Genomic DNA, 18,427 nt, shown 5'->3' on the forward strand with positions numbered 1-18,427 from the left:
CACATAGCCTTGAGAGTTTGTAATCTTTTCTTTGAGGAGCGAGTAGTGGCTCCAACTCCCTGCTATCAGGGTTAGTGATGTAATGGTGTACGGATGTGTCTTGCAACTTTCGCTTAATTTAGAAGCCTTTTAATAAGCTAGAATATTTTCACACATGTATTGTATTCGTTTGTAAGACTATTCTTTGGATGCTTGTAATGGATGTTTCTTTAACCTGTATTAAGATAGTTGAACTATTTCGATTCTTTTAGTACATATGTTGTTGGAAATGTGTTGTGTCAGTTGTTAACATTGGCTCACCTGTGTGGGCTATCCCGCTAGACACTCGACAAATTCATTCTTGTAAACTTGTTATAATTATCGTCGCACTCGTGTGGACTATTCCGTCAAGTGTTATGCGTGTTATTTGTTCACCTTGTGTTTGTGACTGCCGCATCTGTGTGGGCTACTCCACCAGAAGTTGTGCATGTATTGTTGTGTTGTGTGTCTCTAGCAGAGTTAGGACTATTCCCTTTCAATCTGAGACTCACTTCCACCCTCTCCCTCTGTGGTGAAAGAATTTTGAAACAAGTGACACTATGTACTCACCAGGCACGCGAACCTCGTTGTTAGAAGACAAAGTAAACCACTCTCATGTGCTGACAAGCAAGAGCTAAGGAAAATATTTCAGATAATGGCAATCGGGCCATCGTACCGATGGGACTCCTACACCAAATGGTGTGAGGTCTAGTTGGGACTTCATACTGAGGATATCCCTGAATGTTGGTTGGTCCATCATCATCAACATTTCTGGCGCTAGAAGGAGGGCCAGATGACAAGCTGAGTCCTCAAAGTTTGTTTTGAATCTTCCCACATCTATCATGTCTTATGTTACACTTAGTCCTCCGAAATGTATGTCCTATGGAAATGACTTTGAAATCCCAGAGGATTTCTGGAATGACTTGTCACGTAATACATACGATGGTGAAGGTGGAGCATCCGTTCTTAGACATGCAGTTGGTGTCGTAGGCTCCTATGAAAGGCATGAAATCCATGAAGATTACATGACCTGCATGTTGTTCGCATACACGCTTCGTGGGCACCCATTGCAATGGCTTGTCACGCTGCCCGAAAAATCTATTCACTCTTTCCACCATCTATTCGTAGAGATAACCCATGCTTTCAATCATTTTGATTGTAAAGCACTCAATAAAGAAATTCTGGAATTACAGAAAGCACCTGATGAATCCGTTGAGAAATTTCACACACACTTTTGTAATCTTGCGTACTGATTTCCTGAAGATGAAATTGATTGGGAATTCCTCGATGGAAGATTTAACTATCTTCTTTACATCTCCAAAAATCTGCAATTATTGGAATCATCTAAACCCCTCCCAACATACCTCGGTGTTAGAGTTTCCAAATCTAAAATGGGAGAGGTCATTGTCACAAGTGACTGGCCTTCCTCTTCTCATCAAATAGCTCTAGCTCCATAGTGTGAGGTGGTAGAAGGTGCACGCAAATTTGTTGAACGGTCACATCCTCCTACCCCACCTTCTCTTGATATCTGTGCAAATTTGGCTTGCAATCCTGTTGGTTGTCATGTGGACTTGTTACCTCAACCTCTGTCCCCACGCTCTACTGATCCTCCGGATTGTATTGTCTTGTGTTCTTCTGTTCCAGACTTCACACTTGTTGTGAATGAGGATCAGGTTGTCGATGGAATCAGTGTTGTGCAACCAACCTGCGCTATCATTCATGATGATTTTGTGTGGGAATCTAAAGAAGAACTCGCAGTAAACGATGTCTCCCTTCCATGCTCGCCTCATATTCTCTATCTTGGCCTCTCTTGCGATCCTTGATAAAAAAAAAATAGATTTATTAACTAAACGATTCTCTAGGTAAGATATTTGGGGAGTGTACAAACACTCACACAATCTATTACCATCAATCAAGAGAACAACCTAGTACATATAGGCTTTCTCACACTGAGGTGGTTTGAACCACTCCCTGAATATTAGGATCTGAGATCTAAAGTTAGACTCTCAATCCTATCATCACCATAACAATAAACTAAGTTTGGATTTATCCATTAATTCTAACACTCCCCCTTAATGGAGAAATGGTTCACTAAAAAACTCGAATGACATACAACGTCTGCTGGTCTCAGTCTTAGCCAGGCTTACAATTAAAAACATGAAACAACCTGGTAACAGAGTTTTCATTTTTGTCTTCTTGTTTGAGATTCCATGCTTGTTCATCTTGAGTCGAGGCTTCATCTTCACTTTCCTTGCCATGAGATAGTGATGTATCTTCGCCTCATTTCTTCCCCAGTGAAGGAAAACTTGAATTCTTGTTCTCGTCCTTCTCAGAATTATGGCAGGCTAGATAGGAGAATTTTCCTTCTCAGTATTTCTAGTGTCAACTATCTGAACACCAGCGATGCTATCTTCACCATTCATTACTGCAACTTCTATGTTGATTTCATAAATACATGGTGTTTCCAGCCATGCTTCAAGAAACTGCAATTCTTCTTCAAAATTCGTTGTTGTTTCTTGCCTCCAAACATCTGCAAAAAAAGCAATTTTAGATTTATAAAGAGGACCACATTTACTTTCATCTTCCTGTTCCTTTAGGAAATCTTTCATTTCACCATCTCTCCCTACTTCATCCCTTTCTGCTGTCACAATTATGCCTTCAGACTCTTCACTCAGTTCTGTTGCTGCAGGAATCTTCTGCGTTTGATCTGTTTGTGAAGATAGGCCTTCCTTCTCAACAAACAGTAATTCAACAATAAGATATTTTTCAATCATCAAATTGATCCACTCATCATTAGGTATATATGTCTCATCAAACTTGATTTATGCATCAAGAAAATTTTCAGGTTCTACATTAATGGATGTGTTTTCATCATCACAACTTTCATGTTTGGACACACATTCATCACCCATCATTGCCTCTTCAGTTTCACAATCAAATATGGGATCATTATCAAGATCAATATCTTCAGCATCATTTCCCTCATTCAAACAGTATTTCATTTCTAAAACACCCCATAAGAATTTTGTACTAAGAATCTCTCCATATTCATATATTATGTTGAGCATGATGTTGTCATCTATTGCAGATGTTATAAGACTTAATACTAATGCATCTCCACTATCATTAATAACATCTTCAACATAATCCAGTAAATTTACCTTCCATAGTACTGTTTTTATTTCATTTGCCCAGCTTTCATAATTCATACCTGAAAAAGATGGTAAATCTGGCATTAACCATTTAATAATCTCACCAAATTCCAAATCTGCATCTTGATCAGCTACTGGTCCATCAGCGTCAACCTGAAACAAATCACTAAATTCAGCAAAACAATGTTTTTCATTTCTCCTTTGATGCTTTCTCCTAAATTTTCTTCGAGACTCTTTTAGTTTACATTGAAGACCCATTTTCTCCTTCTATTTTCTCCCTTGCAAGAACACTTCAACCAGGAATAGTTCGCTTTCCACTGCACTTTTCTTGGGGTCAAGTTGAAGCCTTGGCATATAAATTCACCGATCTTGAAGGGTTTCTCAGCAGAATTCACTGGAGATTCAACAAGGATGCGACAGTCACACACGGATCTCGAAGGGTATCTTACCTGGAGAGTCGTTTAGTTAATAAATCTGCAGAGACACCAACCTCCCTTGCATTCTGAAATCCCGCACCCCACAGAGACCCCAGCCAACACTGCTCTCCAAAAATACGCAGAGCAGTCAGGCAGCCCACACTGCTCTCCAGAAATGCGTAGAGCAGTCCAGCTGCACTGCACTTAGAAATTGCGTAGAGGTGTCTTCCCAGGACCCCTGCCCTGCAGAAGTGCCCTGAGCCTCAAAACTGCACAATGTTGTCCAAGCTACCCTATCTGTCTTACATGTAGAAACTATGCAGACGGGCCTCCCAGGGCCTCATCTCGACAATAGTCACTGTCTGCTGAAATTGTGCAGATCTACCTCTTAGTGACTACGGGAAAAGGTGACATGTGGAAATCTATTCGAAGGAGTTGAGGAGAAGGACCAAGGAACCAAGTAATGGAAAATATTAGGATCACATGCAAACTCTGTCAGATGCATGATCATATTGAGGGCAAGTATGGTAAGTAAATAACACCTTTCAAAGTACACCTCTTACTTGAGTTTGCAAGACTGCTTTTCATTGTCATATCATCTTGTCCTCAGTAACGTACATGTGCGCAAACACGAAAAGTTATTTTATGTGTTTCTTCTACATGTCTTGCTTCCTTTTCACTTGTTCGACCAACTGTCATCTTCGGCATCTCGATTGCTATGTCATGCTTGCGACCTCGTTCTGGTGATGGTGAAGGTTGTGTTCGATTTGTGTTCACTATTTAAACATATATCACACTCACACATGATGTTGTAAGTATTGTCACGCAAGCGTCGTCGCGATCGTCCGAACGTCTATCGCAAGTCTCACGCTTGTCGCTCGCACCTGTTGGTCAGTCACACTAAGTGCATGTTATCTTGATGGTTCGCGGTGTCTGGTCATCAAGTCATGTTGAGTGTGTGTTCGCAAGGTAATACATGTATGAAGTCACTCATTCACACACACAGTCATTTTGTCGAAACCCTGTTGACCAGACCACCCTCTAACAGCCAGACCTCTACTAAGTTGCACTACGTAGTCTCAGCCCTCAGCGATCATGTACTCCTACCCAGAATTGCACAAAGCTTGAGGCTGTCTCCCAGGCAGTCTGCACTGCGCAATCCTAGAATTGACCTGAATGATTATCACCCAGAACAATGCAGAAGTTGCTCAACAAGTCATTCCAAATTGTGTTGCCCGTAAGAAGATCCATCAAGCCTCCAGTGGGTCAACCAGAGAGTTTGACCGGGAAATGATCCCAGGTCTCACTCCAAAAAATTGCGCAAAAGCTGCCAAGAATGCCCACTTCCACTGACTAATGAAACTACGTAGACATTCCATTCAGACACCCGCTACATGTCACTGCAGTGCCCTAAAAAATTGTCTAGTTTTCTCAACTAGTCACCTTGTTAGCCGACCAGTTGCTCCCCCTGAAAACTGCACAGTTTTCATGGGAAGTATCCAACTACCTAGAAACCCATTAAGCCCAGAAACTGTGCAAGGATGTCAAGCAGGCTAGCCTCCCAGCTCTACGTAGTTTTGGCCAGCAGCCTCCCACAGCTCGCTACCAGCCTCCCCGAAGAATCTGCGTAGTTTTCACTGCCAGTCTCCCCTTACTGCCTACATTGTCTCCCTAGAACAATTGCGCAGATCTGACCTCCAGTCGAGCCAGATCCCATGGATAGTCACTGCTGATCCCAATTGCCCATCTCAGCCTCCCAGTGACATCTGCAGAATTTTCACTGATAGTGCCCAGAGCCCGCATCCTGGCTCGAAATGTGCTTTGCGTAATCCAAATCCTTGTCCTCTCTCCCGGTCACCTGCACTGAAAGCAAAAGATAATGCATCGTGGTAGGCTAGGAGATTTCTGGATTTAATTTTTTCTCTTCATGAGTTATTGCAAATATATGTACATGAATGAGACATGGCCCGACGACGAGCGGGATGAACAAGGAGTGCAAGCTAGTAGACTTGTTCGTGAATGAACAAACACACAAATGGTACCAAGTAGCAAGTGAAGGACACACATGCACGTGCATGAACTATCAAGCGAACACCAAGACCATAGAAGACATTGCACACCTTGCCATGCAGAGGTGAAGCTATGATACACCAAGAGCACTCTCATCACTTAGCATCACTGCAGCTCGACATGGACACCACCATCAGCATGGAAATACCAGCGCTATCGTGTCGAGTCATGTCATGAGTCATCTTGGCCACATCACTATTGTGGACCATACTATTGTAATCAATGTAATGTAACATGGAAGTCCAAGAGACCGAAATGTAAGTTAGAGATTCATGTAAAGTTGAAGAGTCATGTAATTCAAACAGTCATGAGGGAAGTCAAACAGTCACAAGGGTCAGTTTCACCCTTGGCTATATATACCCCTCATTTGTACATGCAAAAGACTTTTCACCTTGTCTCCTCCCACATAGCCTTGAGAGTTTGTAATCTTTTCTTTGAGGAGAGAGTGGTGGCTCCAACGCCCCACTATCGGGGTTAGTGATGTAATGGTGTACAGATGTGTCTTGGAAGTTTCACGTAATTCAGAAGCCTGTTAAAAGGCTAACACGTTTTCACACATGTATTGTATTCGTTTATAATACAATTCTTTGGACGCTTGTAATGCATGTTTCTTTAACCTGTATTAAGACAATTGAACTATTTCGGTTGTTTTAGTACATATGTTGTTGGAAATTGTAATATTAGTTGCTAACGATGTCTCGCCCGTGTGGGCTATCCCGTCAAACACTCGATAGATTCATTCTTGTAAACTTGTTATAACACTTGTCACACTCGTGTGGACTATTCCACTGGGTGTTTTATGTGCTATCTATTCACCTTGTGTTTGTGACTACCGCATCCATGTGGACTTCTCTGCCGAAAGTTGCCCATGTCCTGTTGTGTTGTGTGTCTCTAGTAGAGTTGGGACTATTCACTTTCAATTTGAGACTCACTTCCACCCTCTCCCTCTACATTGCAAGAACTTTGACACAAGCGGCACTAAGCACTCAGTAGGCACATAGCCTTGTTGTTCAAAGACAAAGTAAACCACTCTCATGTGCTGACAAGCAAGAGATAAGGAAAACCTTTAAGATAATGGCAACCAGGCCATTGTACTGGATGGGACTCCTACACCAAATCATGTGAGTTCTAGTTGGGACTTCATACTGGGGAGATCCCCTGCACCGTTAACACCCTCGAATCTCTCTTAGATCTCGAAATATTCTTTTGATCTCTTCTTAGAAGTATATATGATTATAATCTCAATCCTATTTACACAATTTCTCAAGTTTTTCTTGAAAACATATGAAATATAAATAATCAAACAATTACACTCAATTAGGGAACCAACTCCCTTGGTAAATGAAATACCCTTAGGTTTAGTTAAAATTCATTTTGATTTGGAGGTAAGATGCTCCTGCGTCATACTCCCAAGGTGAAAAAAATTCATGGTCTCTGTTGGAGAGGTAAATCCCCTCTGCGGACAAAGGCGATCCCACTAGCCCAAAATGGGTCTAACAACAATCAATCAATGCTACCATGCAAGTTCCTAGTTGCAAATTGAAAGTGGATTATGAGAACCAACCTGGAGTCCAACGCTAGTGTCGTAGGCGAGCTGATACTCTCGTTCCCTTGCTCCGGCAGGTCACGATCCTCACGATCTCCGCGAATGGATACCTGCACATGCAAAGAACGAAGCGAATACAAGCATAAAATCCACTAAATACAACTATATATCGGTCAGAAAAGACATAGATCAAACATTATCATAATGAACAATAAGATCGGAACCATAATGATAGTCATTTATTAATGAATAATCAACAGAGAAAGATACAACCAAAGTTGTAACGTTGAATCTCTCCTCTGGCTGGGCGAGCGGCTACATACGTCTTGCAATAGACCTTTCTCTCTCTTTGATTATGAATACACAGCTCAGACTTCCGGCAGCATAACCTCCCTATGCTCCAAGACTCTTACTATCACTCAAGACAAGCGTTATCGCTACTAGCACTATCACCACTACTCAAAAATTAGCTTGCCAAATGCATGAGGATAGACTTTTATAGATGGAGAAGGGGAGGAAGATACAATGCATCAAGACACCCATTATGGATTGGCATTATCTCCAAAAAGCCGCTATGGATAGATGTAAGGGATAGATGATGACTCTCGACATCTAGAAGATTAGCTTTATCTTCAAAAGACTTCATGACTTGAAGGGAAAAAACATCCGGGCGCGCGTTTGTTAAAAATCTTTTCCAAACTCGGTTGGCGCGGGCGTTACTCTAAGACAAAGCGCCAATGGGCGCGCCTTCTTTTGAGGATCTCCCTCATTGGCGCGGGTAGTACACTGTGGACCCGCGCTAATGGAAAAAGGGCACTTTTCAGGGATATTTTGCAAGGGGTGTCTTCAGGGCACATGAAGTCCATACTTAGGGGAACATAATGCAAGTGTTTTTAAGTTATGTCACTGCTCACAGGTCCCGGAATGAGTCCTCCAAAGTACAGGAAAGGGGTAACAGGGACGGTGACCAATGGTGACAAATTACTGTGTAACAGATGCCCCCTAAAGCATGAGGCCCGAGAGAGAGAGGGGGGTGAAATGCTTTACAAGAACACATGTAACTGCCACTGAGAATCTGCATCGAGAGATACAACTGATAGCTCAAGTACATGATATATGTGGTATGGTCGCAGCCATCCATAAGAGAGTACATAATAATCTAGATCCATAGTGTGGGCGCAGCCATCCGGTTAGGATCAACGAATAGACTCAGGTATGGTCGCAGCCATCCAGTGAATGAGTCATGTAACAAGAATCATGCCTGGATTACAACAGACAAAATCCAGGGTCTTGCGCTCCATCTCGACCCGAACAAAAGTACAAGTTCAAGCATGCGAATATATGAGATGAAGTCGAACATGCAGAAACATCGTCTGTTTACCAATCAATAATGAAAACTGTTAACAGACGCGAGAGGTACCACCAATAATGACAATGGCCCTCAAGGTACTGTAGGTACAATCTACAGCGTGCGAATTAGTGAGCTGACGTCGAACATCCGTAGAATCATTCGATCGGAGGCCAATGATGAAAACCTCACGTCGAACACGAAGAACCTGCCATTGAGGCATGCAGGCTCCAAGGCATCGGAAGGGAGTCTCTAGATTAGCTTCCTGGATAATGAGCTGAGGTCGACAGGAAGTGACCTTGATCGAAGGTGGGCCATAATGTTTCCCACATCAACGACACGAGACAGAGAGATAATGTTGTGAATCAGGATTATGTGAGCTATCAGAGGGAGGTTGTTTTTCTGCAGAGGTCAACTTCTCTTGAACATATCGGCGGCACGACAGTGGAATTGGCAATATTTGACATCAATGGATCAGAGGTCATGGTGACGAGGCAATGAGCAGATGAGAGGTCAAACAAGATTACCCAAATCCACGGAGGCAAGTGAAAAATAAGATGAGATATTCCCACCCAGAAACGAAAGCAGACAAGTGCCATGTTCAAGAGCGACATACTGCCGACACGACAATAATTATGGTTCCATTTTTCTCCCGCCATTTCTGGCGAGTACCCCAATTATTTTTAACAAGCTTGATGGGGATAGCATATGCTTGTGAGGCGTCATTTTGATAGAATCCGATGTCATCAGGTTTTAACGAGTCTGACAAAGGAAGAACTCGGCGTCTTTTCATGTTTAGAGAGTTTGAAAAGACAGCAGAAAAGGAAACTCCAGGGGTGTCCTTTTTCGTAAAGTTGTGTCTCGCGAGCCCGAAAAAGTATAAAACAATGCTTGCAAGAACCGCCCGACCATTACGATCGAGGAGTACTTTTCATAAATAGTGATTTCGACCTGAAAAAGTAAAAAAGCGATCAAAACCACGTCGTTTCGTAACCATTAATGAGTCTGAAACGACAAAAACCCGGTAATCTTTTTATGTTTTAACGGTCGACAAAAAGAACTTAAAACGACCGCCCCTTATTAACGTTTAACGAGTCAAGAGGAGTAACTCGGCAATCTTTTCGTCTTTAAACGGTCAGAAAAGAGCTAAAAGCGGACCTCAAAGTAACCTTTTCACATGTTTTACTGAGCTTGAAAAAGTAGAAAAAAGGAGCTCATTTCGCCGCTTGAGTTGCACCAACACCTGTCATCATACCAAAAATAGCGTAAAACCCATTTTGATATAAATATATTCAAAAATACCCAAAAAATAATAATTTTAATGCATTTTAGGTCAAAAAATGCTATAAAATAGTGAAATGGTAAAAAACAAATTCACTTTTTACTTTTCACCTTGTGAGTTTACCATTGGAGGGTTTTGGGTGCAAACTTCAACCGTCGATTGTGATCAATCCAGGAAAGCAATCGAGCCGCCGTCTGGAGCAGGTAAGAGGTCTTGTCCTTAGCTTCATTTTCGTTCCATTTTTTCAGTTTTTCATCCACAGATGGATCCCCTGCAAGAGGATTTTCAAAATTTAGGGTTGCGCCATTGGCGCGGGTTTCCCACTCAGGACCGCGCCAATGGGATTATTTTCCAAAAGGGGGCGCGACATTGGCGCGACTATTTTGAAAACAGTCGTGCCAACCACGCGACCTAATTTTCCCATGGATTTAACCGTTAATTTTGCAATTTTCCTTGAATTATGGTTTCACCAGTGATCTAATGATGATATTTTCGACTTTATGGTTGCAGGGATTCGTCAAAATGGTTGTAGAATGGAGAGAAAGAGAGCATGATGCTATAGATGCTCTGGCACTAGAGGATGAAGCCTGCATGGATGCTTTGAGGGACTGCGGCTTAAAGAAGTTTTTCCTTACCTCCTATTTGCATGCACAACCGGAGCTACTACGATTTATCGTGGATGCTTGGGACATAGAGGATCAGGTATTCCGCTTGCGAGATCAAACACTGGAGCTGGATGTTTCCGATGTCTATTTTATCACTAGGTTATCGCGGAGAGGTGCACGACCCATTTTGACTGGAAGTAGGCCTTCTGCGGAAAAGATGGGGGAGGTGATGGAACGGGTTTGTCTGGGGGCACAGTTTAGATTGAACAGTGCCAAGGTAGATATCGTCACAGTTCCAGACCTAGTGCTACGGGTGATATTATTCACTATCACACGGACGGCTGGGGCACAGGCGCCCCATGAGGCCAGCAAGAATCATTTCCTGCTGGCAACCGAGTGTCTTAACCCTACTCTATTTGACTGGGCCACAGCAGTGACTACAAACATCAAGAGGCAGCTTACGAAGTGTAAGCGCGGGGGCAACAAACAATTCGGGTATGGATCCATTGTGGTATCCTTCTTCTTGGAGCGACTGCTGATTTTCCGGATTCAGGGAGGTATAGTGGCAGATCCAGTGCCACGGGAACCGAGGTTGACTCGATGGGCAGCACTGATGCCCAGGGGAGGAGGGGGCCAGCAGATGGCCTGGAGGCCCGAGTTCTTCATATGGCTTCGTCACCAGATGATCGTTATAGAGGATTGGCCCTATGCGGGCATCGATTTTACTGGAGACCCAAATCTCCCATTGCCTGCGGGAGAAGACTGGGATGAGGAGCTTGGTAAGAACTATTTGTGTTTTTGATGTTTTTTTATGTATTTAATTTTTTTTGTAATACATGCATGTCTCTGACAACAGCTATATATATGTATGCAGATGTTGGTGCAGAGCGACCAGCTGGTCTGTCTCACATAGCACGGAGGGTACAACCCGCAGCCGACCCTTAGGTAGAGGGTGGTGTGGGTGAAGAGCTAGAACAAAACCTTGAGGGACTCACTCGAGGGATTCCAGACTATGCCAGATTGGCGAATGTGCCCTTCGCGTACTAGAGGCACACAGTGGGAGTACCGACTCGCGTCCACCGTCTGCTAAGACGTTTGGTGCGGGCAGTGACATGCTATCATGAGCATCACCGTGATTAGATGCCTAGGTTTCATTTTTGCATATTTTTGAGAGACATGTTGTCTCCGGCCATATGAGATGAACATGTATTATTTTTTGGACTATGTAACGCGCATGGCGCAAACATTATGACACACACGTATATATATACATATGCCTATGGTTTATTATTGTGCTTTCATGTGCTTGCTTGTATAATATTTTGATTACAAATTACGCAAATGTCTATCTAATACATGATTAGCCAATGCATCATATAATGTGTTTAATTGTCGTGGAATATGCTGATATGTGATAAAATCAAAGTTCCTTTCTAACAATCTCACATGTAAATACAACCTTAGAATGCGATGGTCTCTGACGGAATATTGCCCGTTGAGCTGGTGGACGACAAGTTGAGAGTCCAGGTTCACTACCAATGCACGAATGCCGAGATTAATTGCTCCAGCAAGTAGCTCGATTACAGCACAATATTCGGCGACATTGTTAGTGGTACGACCCAAACACACACCTTGAAAATCTATCAGCTCGCCATGAGGATCATAGATCGCCCATGCCGCAGAGGACAAGTTGCGAGTACTGCGGCAGGCACCATCAGCGAAACCAACATAAGGTGCACCAGACATCTGCACAAGAAGCGAAAGACACAATAAGTGGCAATTACGCCTTTAAAACTGACACACATACACACAACACACTTGCTAGAGTACATGTATGTACAAAATAAAGTGTACAAGCATCATGCGTAGTATTTTTTCAGGTATAGCGCGTTTCGGGGCTTTCCGAGAGGGTTCCCTTCATAATCAATTAGCTCGTAGGCCCCTTTTTGCAAAACTTTCTTGACAATGTAAGGGCCTAGCCACATAGGCTCGAGCTTTCCTGCTCCTAGCTTATCGTTTGCCTGATCGTATAGCAGGACTAAATCTCCCTCAACAAAAGAACGTGGATGTACAGTCTGATCGAAGTGAGTCTTGACTCGCTTCTTTTGTGTTTCGATGGCCAAAGAGGCCAGGTGACGGGTCTCATCTAGCCGTTCCAGGTAAAGAAGGCGTTCTTCTAATGGGGTAGTGTTGGGAAGTAGCTTGACAGCCAATTTTAATGAAGGGATTTTGCACTCAATTAGAAGGGTAGCCTCCAGTCCATAAACTAGTTGAAATGGAGTGAAACCAGTGGCATCCTTCACGGAGGTTCGGTAGGCCCACAAGGCAGGGAACAACATCAAATGCCAGTTAGACTTATGCATGCCAACGGTACGCTGAAGCATTGTAACCAAAATCTTATTGATAGCTTCAACTTGGCCATTGGACTGAGGGTAGTATGGAGTCGAACTATCGTGCTGTAAGCCTAGCTGGGTTGTTAGTTCCGACATCATATGATTACGGAAATGTTTCCCGTGATCAGTGACGATGGCTTGAGGGACGCCGAATCGCGAGATAACATGGTTGAATAAAAATTGCGCCGCTGTGTGACCATCTTCAATTAATGTAGGCATCGCCTCGGCCCATTTAGTAAAGTAATCGACGGCAACGATAATAAACCCATGCCCCCCGGCCGAGCGAGGGTTACAGGTCATATAATCAATGCCCCATGTTACGAAAGGGCCGACGGTAACAACAAGGTGCAATGGAGCGGGAGGCGCTCGCATCTTCCGCTGGTATATCTGGCACTCATGACAAGAACGGACGGCAAGAATGCAATCCTTAAAAATAGAAGGCCAAAAGTAGCCAGCACGGAGGATTTTTTGGGCAGTAGCATATCTGGACATGTGACCACCACAGGCACCAGAGTGGTAGTCATTGAAAGGTAGCACCGGCATTTTTTAGACCGAAAGGGGGCTTCTTATAGGCAAAAGTGCCCCATAGACAGATAAAGGCGGTCTTGTGTTGATCAGCGAGAGCAATATTGATCTGGTTATATCCAGAAAAACCGTGCATAAAAGAGTACATTTCGCTTCCGGCACACTCGTCAATAATTTGATCAATGAATGGTGTGGGAAAATTATCTTTAGGACAAGCCCGATTAATATCACGATAATCGACACAAACACGGATTGTACCCTGTTTTTTATTCACAGGTACGATATTGGAAACCCAATCTGTGAGCGGGATAGGATAAATAAAACCAGCTTTAAATAGCTTCTCAACTTCGGCCTTAATAGCTGCAGCCTTTCGGGGGTGTACAGGGCGTAAACGTTGATGAACAGGCTTAGCACCGGGGTACGTGATTATCTCATGCACCACGATGCTAGGATCAATGCCGGGCATTTCTTCATAGGACCATGCAAAGACGTCACGAAATTCACAAAAAAGATTGGAATAAAGTTGAATTTCCTCCGGAGTACAAGTGACTCCAATGTGAAGATGTTCGACAATCCCTGGTTTCACAGAGATGTCGATTGGCTGGGTTTGCGTAATGTTCACCATATTTCCTTCAGAGAACACTTGATAAACTTGGATAGGTGTTTGAAGGATTTGAAATGGGAGACAAGGAGCAAACCGCTCGAGACAAGTAAGCATATCCTGATGGGCAGGGAGAAACGAGGAACGATGGTGAGAATCATGCCAAGGGGGTTTCTCGAGAGACATAGTCTCAATAATGGCTTCGTCGGAAGGGAATGTTTATTTTAAAGGGTCCGAAGAAGTCTCATCTACAAGCCCTGAGGATGGAGCGAACGAGTGGAGAACCTTGCTCGAAGGAGCAAGTTCAGAAGAGGGAGCCGATGCAGTAATGATTTCGACATAGTTGAGCTCGGCAGGGCTCAACGGCATCTGGTCGCCCCAAGAATCTACTTGGTCAGTGGGAGGGAGGATCCATGGATCAGAACAAGTAGTAATCATATTGACGGAAGCGACATTAGGAGGTGGGAGCGGAAAAACACCCATCAGGGTGAGATCTTTGAAAAGCCCGGCTCCCAGATTCTCAGATGATCTGGAGGTATGCTCCACAAAAGGAATATTGCCCTCAAAAGAGGAAGCGAAGAATGACAGCTGGTCTACAGTAACAATCTTCCCTCGATGAGGGAAACGAATGACATGAAACAAAGATGAAGCTACAGCTTGCATCGCGTATATCCAGCTACGTCCGAGAAGGAGGTTGTAGGTAAGAGTAGCATCAACAACTTCAACTTCCATTTCGACCGTCTTCCCTTCCAAAGAGATGGGCAAACATTGGAGTATACCATAAGGACGGGATGCTCTTCCATCAAAAGCTTCCAAGGTTGTGGGAGACTGGCTCAGCGTCGGAGATCCAATAGCTTTCCAATAGGCAACAGACATGATGCAAGTAGAAGCACCTTCATCAATGACTGTACGATGAATCGTTTTGGAATCAATAATAACCTGTATAAGGAATGCGATTTGGGGAGGCAGTCTCTGTGTATGGCGTTCCAAGTCAAAAGTAATTAAATCCGAGTCGGCCGGGTCTATGCCACCGATAGCGGATAGCAAGGACTTCCTCTGAGAAGGGCAGCTCTGGAGAACTTCTAAAGCGGACATAGCCGATGGAGTTTGAGCTAAGTCCTCAACGATATTATAGTGCTGTGCAGCATGAGCATTTGGGTTGTAAGAAGATTTCCGGAGTACTCCTTTTGGAGGGGGTCGAAGAGGTGTTTCAGTACTAGGTCTCTCGATGTGGAGCGGACCTGAACTGAACGGAGGAGCACTAGAGGGGATCTCAGGCTCTTTCCCGGCAGATGACGGATAATCTTTTGTTCAAGTACTGATATTGACAGGTATTGTTCCAGCCATAAACACTTGAGAACCGAAGGAAGAGGGAGGTTGAGAGGGGTCAGCCACCATTTGAGTTTATTGGGAGGGAAAGGGTTCTTTGAGCACCGCAGGAGTCCCGGGAGCGCCTTTCAACAAACGACTAACTTCGGACCACCTAGGGCAGTCTTTGGTATAGTGATATTCATCACAGATAAGACAAGGATACTTGGGTTTGCGCTTGGCACCTTCCTCGGGCGGAGGTTTAGGGGAGTCCTGTTTAGGTTGATCTGGCTTATTCTTCGCTTTCCCTTTCTTCTTTCCTTTCGAGGCTTTGTCTGTCGTGGTGGACTGGACGACATTGACCTCGGAAGTAATATTCAAAGCGGGTGTTACCTGAGAAGTGGGTTCATTCGAAGCACTTGATTTTTGCTTCCGAGGGTTCGTAGAATTTTTCTTCGAGGACGACTTAACAGAACCAATAATACCGTCAACAGTTGGTGTTGGCGGGGCTTTGGATGTTCCTGGTCTCGGGGCGTCAGGCAGATAATCATACAATGTACCTGACTAAGAATAAACCAAGTCAAGATACTGAGCGCGCGCGATAGCTTGCTCTTCAGTGACACACGCCCCCATGGCAATGTCCCGAGCTATTGGAGGAACGAACGAAGTCGTAAACCAATCGGTAAGGAGTTGGTCGGGAATCCAAAATTTGATCATACGTCTACGCCATCTCCATTCATGGATATGATCAGAGATATGCGTAGCCTTTGTCTGTCTTAAGGATGTGAGGAGGTGTGTACCCGTTTCATATCGAATGGGCAACTGAAAGTGAGTGAGAAATGCGATAGCCAACGAGTTGAAATCCTGAAAGGATCCACGATTGAGCTCAATATACCACTTAGCTACAGAGCCAGTGAGAGTCCTTTGAAAGAGGCGAAGTCGAATCGAATCATCAAGCCATGAATTAGATGAACACCACAAGTGATAAGTCATGACATGGGCTTGTGGATCTTCATTAGCTTTACCATCGAATTTTGGACAATCACCGGGAATTTTCGTTGGAATCGGAGGCCAATATGGATTATGGAGAATAGGATCATTGGTCAGTTTGGACACATCCAGTAATTCTAAAGTCGCTAAGAAAGGTAACTGAGGATTGAAAGACATCTGGGGCTGCTGATGGGATGGAACACCAGGGTTCCAACCAACTGGCGGTTGCCCCCAAGGGCTTGGTCCGGACGGATTTGGCCCCATAGGGTTTTGTTCGTAGGGGTTTGGGTTCTGCCCCCCAGCATTCCATGGATTACCAAACGGCCCTGCAGGAGCACCGTATGATTGCGGATAATTCTGATAAGGATTTGCCTGCAGTTGTTGATAATTTTGATATGGGGCAAACAAAGGTTGCCCTTGAGGTTGCTGGTAACCATACGGTGGCTGGACTCCAAACTGGGTTTGAGAAACAGGCTGAGTTTGATAGACTGGTTGGGATTGGACTTCAACTTGCATTTGAACACCGGATGGGGTTTGGGGTCCAGCTTGGGGCAAAAAACCGGGTTGAGCAGCGCCAGAAGGATGTCCTGTAGGTTGGGCTATCTGGCCAGAAGGTTGTACCTGCTAGGAGTGGAGTTGTTGTTGCACAGCTGAAGGTTGTCCTGACGGACCAGATGGCCGAGTGGGCTGGGCAGTTGGTTGGCCTAATTGGGTTTGAGGCTGACCGACTTGCCCAGAAGGTTGATTATACTGGACGACGGGCTGACCAGCTGGTTGAGTAGCTTGTCCAGATATTGGACCATACTGGACATTGGGTTGGTTTGGGTTAACATATGATTGACCAATTTGTCCAGTAGGATAACCTTGCTAGATACCAGGTTGGGCTTGTTGAACAGAAGGTTGACCTGAGTTACCAGAAGGTTGAGCATAAGAGGTGAAAAACGGACCACCAGAAGCAAAAGGGTTTCCCTGGAAGGGTTGCCCTTGTTGGTCTTGATGAGGTGGTCTTTGGGATTGCGCAGATGATATTTGGCCACCATGAAAAGAGGTGGAGCCCCAATCAATTGACAGCGGAACTGAAATCTCAACAATCGGTTGAGACGGCAAAGGCCCACCAAGATGTGGTACATACTGATCGTATGGGCCCTCAGGTGGGACGTTTGATGTAGGATCGAAGACTCCGAATAAAGAAGCCGAAGGACGACTAAAAATAGGAGTCGAAGAAGCTACAGATACTGTTGGAGCGGTTGTGATTAAGGTAACAGACATACTGCGACTTTGTGGAGTAAAAGGCTCCGTGGTGGGAAAAGCGAGTTGTGACCAAATAGAACTCATAAAAGGAGTTCTAGAGGACATAACATCCTTTATTGCTTTATAGCCTGGAGGTAGCCTCCCAGTAGTAGGAGTGCTACTAACAAGTGTAAATTCCATTGCGGTGGGAATTTCACCGCTCGTCGCAACAGACTCGTCAGTCGAAGTAGGGGATACGTCCTCCATGTCGGAGGAAAAAGGTGGGACTGAAACACGAGGAGAAGTGTATTCCCAAAAAGGGATACCGTCCTCTGAAGGTTCCCAAACAGGGTTCCAATGAAACTCGTAAGTCTCGTCGCCTGGAGCACGAGAATTAATCGGCTGTATACTCGAAACAACAGAAAGAGTTTCACTCACAACCGGTATCTCAGAAGACGAAATTGGTAATTCCGCTAGGATGAAACTTCACAAAACCCTAGGGAATCTAACGAGACAAGACCCTACTCAAACTAACGCAAACAAAATCTAATCGGGTAAATGTGTATCGTGGCAAAATAAATTTTAAGACAAAGGAACTGAACTTGACCTTTTCATGTTTTAAGAGTCGAGAAAAGGACAAAAAGGTGACTCTAGTCTCCTTCGAATGTTTAATGAGCACGAAGTGACAAGACGCTCACTGGCACCTTTTCTTTTAAGGAGTCCGAAAAGGATCAAAAGTGACTACTCTGGAGAACTAGGCAAAAGGTTTACCAAACAATCCATAAAACTGCTTATACACCTTGGCAATCAGATGAAAACCAAGGACTTCCCATACGGCAGTCAATCTTCCCGAATGCTGTGTTCAGTGCATTACGGCTTGTAAGGCAGCAAACACGGCTTCCTGTGGATAAAGGATGATAACCTAGCGGGGTCTCCACATATA

This window comes from Pinus tabuliformis, chromosome 6, assembly GCF_031772625.1.
Source record: "Pinus tabuliformis cultivar Carrire ecotype Pingquan chromosome 6, CPIR1, whole genome shotgun sequence".
In the NCBI taxonomy this organism is placed as follows: domain Eukaryota; kingdom Viridiplantae; phylum Streptophyta; class Pinopsida; order Pinales; family Pinaceae; genus Pinus; species Pinus tabuliformis.